The sequence below is a fragment of the Mustela nigripes genome, chromosome 3 (genome assembly GCF_022355385.1).
Source record: "Mustela nigripes isolate SB6536 chromosome 3, MUSNIG.SB6536, whole genome shotgun sequence".
NCBI classification, from domain to species: Eukaryota; Metazoa; Chordata; class Mammalia; order Carnivora; family Mustelidae; genus Mustela; species Mustela nigripes.
In genome coordinates this window covers 102,756,457-102,761,089 of record NC_081559.1, presented here as the reverse complement: position 1 = coordinate 102,761,089, position 4,633 = coordinate 102,756,457, and the positions used below count along the sequence as shown (strand labels likewise).

The window sequence follows — 4,633 nt, the reverse complement described above, 5'->3', positions numbered from 1 at the left end:
AAAGATCTTCAGGGCACCTGGGTGGGTCAGTAGGTTAAGCCTTTGCCTTCAACTCAGGTCATGATCTCAGGGTCCTGGGATCAAGCCCCATTATCATGCTCTCTGCTCAGTGGGGAGCCTGCTTCCCCCTCTCACTCTCTGCCTGCCTCTCTGTCCACTTGTAATCTCTGTCAAATAAATAAATAAGATCTTTAAAAAACACACACACACAACAGAAAAACAACAACAACAACAGAACAAAAGTTTTTCTAAGGGAAAATAATGTTCAAAATGCACTATAACTATGTGAGTCCTAGGAAGCAAATGAATTATAAATCAAGTTTTCTGACTTTCACCTTATCTTCTACCTTGAAAACAAAAATTCATTATTCAAGTACGGTTAACCTGCTAAGGAAAAACAAAGCTTCTTTAAGATTTAGTATCTACATATTTTGAACCATAAAACCAATGCCACAAACAACTTATTTTTACAAAATATAAAAGCAAGTTATATGAAAATAAATTCCAGATGGACTAAGAATTTAAAATCAAAGAAATGATAAAGTACTAGAAGGAAACAATATATTAAAGAGCTTCTAGGGCGCCTGGGTGGCTCAGTGGGTTAAGCCGCTGCCTTCGGCTCAGGTCATGATCTCAGGGTCCTGGGATCGAGTCCCGCATCGGGCTCTCTGCTCAGCAGGGAGCCTGTTTCCTCCTCCTCTCTCTCTCTGCCTGCCTCTCTACCTACTTGTGATCTCTCTCCGTCAAATAAATAAATAAAATCTTTAAAAAAAAAAAAAAAGAGCTTCTAAATTTAAATGATTAATAGGCAGTTTAATGAAGAATTATCACAAACCATTAAGATAATACAACAGAAAAAACTGGGCAAGATATGAAGAAACAAGCTCAGTTCTAAAAGATGATATGAAATGAAAATATGTATAAAAAAATTTGACCTCAACAATAACAAACAAAATCTAAACTAAAGAATGAGATACTATCTGTCATTTAATACTCAAGATAGCCAGTGTTGAAAAGGATATGGGAAAAACAATCACCTTCATACACTGTCCTCTTTGGAGCATTTAACCACACTATCAAAAATGTTAATGTGCCCCCACTTTCACTCAGCAATTATATTGCTGGTAGGATATCCTAAGAAATAGGATGTGATCCAAATTGTAGAAGTAAGGATTTTCATGGCATAATTTTAAATATGTCCATCAACATGCTGTGGTTAAACAAATTAATGATATACAACTCAGCTGTTTTTTAAATACAACTGACTTAGACATAGACAAAATTTCTAAGTGAAAAGTGAAATCAGAGAAAAGTGGTAAGTTTTATCCCACTCTAAGGTGGGATACCTACATATTCACAAAAGGACTAAGACATGCAAACTGTTAAGTGAGGTTATCTCTGGAGAGGATTATGTGGAGGTACTGAAGTCCTCTATAATAAGAATATATAACTGTGTCAAAAGAGTTTTCTTTAAGATTTTCTTTGACAGAGAGAGAGTGAGAGAGTGAGAAAGAGAGAACAAGCACAGAACCAGGGGAAGCTGCAGGCAGAGGGGGAGGGAGAAGCAGGCTCGCTACTAAGCAAGGAGTGGGATGTGGGGCTGACTCCAGGATCTGGGGATCATGACCTGGGCCGAAGGCAAATGCTTAGCGAACTGAACCAGTCAGGTGCCCCTCAAAAGAGTTCTTAAAAAATTGTTAAGTGACACCTGGATGGCTCAGTCAGTTGAGCACCCGACTCTTGTTTGATTTCAGCTCAGGTCTTGATCTCAGGTTTCTGAGTTTAAGCCCAGCGTTGGGCTCCACAATGGACATGAAGCCTAAGTAAAAACAAAATTGTTTAAAGAAGAAAAGTTTTCCCGTATTCATTCTTTCTCCATCCCCCACTACCACTTTCATTCTAAATGCTACAGCAGTGGGTTTTTAGCAACCATATATCTGATCCCAGATAAAAAATCATTAATGGTCTTGCTCTGGATCCAGCTCTTCCTCCTGCCTCACCTTTCAGGCAGCCCCCTCCCAGCTGTTCACTCTGCCCTGCTATCCCTGCTGCTCAATCCAACGATGTTTTTAACTGTGGACCTTTTTGTTTTGTTTTGTTTTGGCTGTTCCATCTTTCTGGAATGCTCTCTTTCCACTTCACCTCTCCCATTTCTTCAGAAAAGCATTCCCTGACTCCTGAGTCTAAATTAAGTGCTCCTTTTAGTACCCTTAGACTCTTCTTTATAACTTTTACCAAAACTGTAATTAAATACCCAATTGCTTAATTATCTTTTTTACTGGGTACTTCCCCACTAAAGACTCAAGGATCTGGTCTGACTCAGTCAGCAAGATGACCCAGCTAGCACAACAATCAGAATATTAGGCACTCAATAAAGAACTTGTCTGACACTAAAACGATACAGTGGAATTCTCAAAAAGTAGATTTACATGTTTTTTTTTAAATGCATTTTAATCTGTGATTAGAATCAAAAAAATACAAACTGAAGTAATCCATTTACTACCTAAATTAACTGAAGCTGTTTTTAAATATGTATCTAAAACTCAAGTTTGTCGTGAAATGTGTCTATTGTCAAATGTGACTGGTGGCCACATTCTTTGGTAGGCATTTACTTTTTGATAAAGCAATATACCAATTTACAACAACTGCCATAGGTATATCTTTAACCCCACTAGTCCCAACACAGAAAATGCCTGCAAGACAGTAATTCAACAGAATATGTATCAATTTCTTTTTTTTTTAAGATTTTATTTATTTATTTGACAGATCACAATTAGGCAGAGAGGCAGGCAGAGAGAGAGGAAGGGAAGCAGGCTCCCTGCTGAGCGGAGAGCCCGATGTGGGGCTCGATCCCAGGACCCTGAGATCATGACCTGAGCCGAAGGCAGAGGCTTTAAGCCACTAAGCCACCCAGGGGCCTCACATATCATTTCCTAAAGAAGCTCACCTATAAAAAGAAAACAAACCTGCAAACTAGCTTACCTGTACGAATAATTCACTATGTTGAATAGGTTTCAGCTCGTTTTAGCAATGTCAGAAATGGAGTTATAAGTAATGTTCCCCCTAATTCTTAACAAAATACTCCTGATATTAACTTAAAATGTTGTCAGAAGGTTTAAAAGAGGGGCGCCTGGATGGCTCAGTCGGTGAGGCATCTGCCTGAGTCCCAGGATCAAGCCCCTACGTCTGGCTCCCTGCTCAGCAAGGAGTCAGCGTCACCCTCTGCCTCTCCCCCTGCTCCTCTCTCTCTCTCTCACTCTTCCAAATAAATAAAATCTTTCTTAAAGAGGGAGGAGGGGTAAAAGACTTGGGTCTCCTCGCTCTTAGCTAAAATTCATGAGACTTAGTGGCCATAAAGATAGTGACGCGAACAAAACACACCGAAAAACCCCAACCTTAACACGCCGAGTCAGGGGAGGGGCGGGGGAGGGTCCTTTGGATCGCGCCATTGCTGGTAACCCACCTGCTCCTCACAACTTCCAAGTGGCCGAACTTGCAGTCTTACGCAAACCAACCCCAGATATCCACCTGGGTTTTTGTTCTAAGATCGCGGCGGTTTTTTTCCTTTGACCTGCCACATCCCCCTCGCCAGCCGGACAGCAAAGTCGAGACCTCTTAGAGAAGGGCGACCCCCGGCTGCTCCTGAGGGGGCCGGGACCGGGCAGGGGTCGGGCCGGCACACATTAACCCGCCTCACCCCCGGCTCTCTGCTCCGGCCGCGCCGCCCAGTATCGCCCGAAACTCTGAGGCCCGGCCCCATTGGCCGCCGCCGCCCCTCCCCTCCCGGCAGGTTTAATATTTTCCCGGTCGGCCAAGGAAGAAGCTGGGGCTGGAGCGTCCCGAAGCGAGGCCGCGAGAACAGACCTTCGGCGCGAGCCAGAATGGGCCCGCAGAGCGGTGAGGGGAAACGGGGTGTGGACCGAGCCCGATACGGGCAGTGCGGCCGGGGCCACTGGGCCTCGCGCTTACCTGGGCTGGGGACCGAGGCGCGGTGGCAAAGGCAACGCGGAGAGCCGGCGACGCGAGGGTGGAGGTCCGGTGAGCGACTGAAAAGGGGGCGGCTCCTCCGGAAACGCCAAGAAATGGCGGCCTGAGGCGCGCGCCCACCCTGCGTTAATCCTCTGAAGGACCCCAGCCGTCCGCCGGCCCGCCCCTTAAAGCCCCCTCTAGGCTCCGCCTTCAGGGGGCGGGGCGCAATGCTCTTAAATGGGCAATGACACCGCCCCGGAAATCGCCCGGCTGGGTGAGACTCCTGTTAAACCGGCGATGGCAGGCCCTGTTGAATCTGCCACCACTGCAAGAGGCCCGGCGTCCCGGGCTAGTTTAAAGGGGCGCTGCCGAAATCCAGTTCTGGCTATCAGACTCCTCCTTGAGAGGGGGTGCACGCCCGCGGAGAGCTCCCAGATTAGTCCCATCCCAAGGGTATTTTAGTCCTGTCTGAGCCCAGCGTCTGGTGCTGCTAGATTAATTTACTCACTCGTTCGAGAAACTAATTCATTAAGCAAATCTTTAGTGCCCTGTCGTTAGAGGAACTTTTTCATTGTAGTGGGGAGGGAGACGGTAACAAATACTTCTTAAATAGTGCTATGATGAAGAAAAAAAAAGAACCGGAAATAGATTTCTGTTTAACATA

General features: G+C 45.2%; 1 protein-coding gene across 6 annotated transcripts in view; it reads right to left on the bottom strand.

Moving 5' to 3' along the window:
* The window catches only part of EPB41L5 (erythrocyte membrane protein band 4.1 like 5), a 141,261-nt gene extending 137,099 nt beyond the window's left edge, over positions 1–4,162 (bottom strand). For 5 of the 6 annotated variants that reach the window (XM_059394462.1, XM_059394464.1, XM_059394466.1 and 2 more), the window contains exon 1: positions 3,970–4,162. The gene's annotated coding sequence lies outside the window, so the exon portion shown is untranslated. Of the gene's footprint in view, positions 1–3,463; positions 3,760–3,969 lie in introns of those variants that run through there. The other variant, XM_059394463.1, reaches the window with a different exon arrangement.
* Between the last annotated feature and the right edge of the window lie 471 nt (positions 4,163–4,633).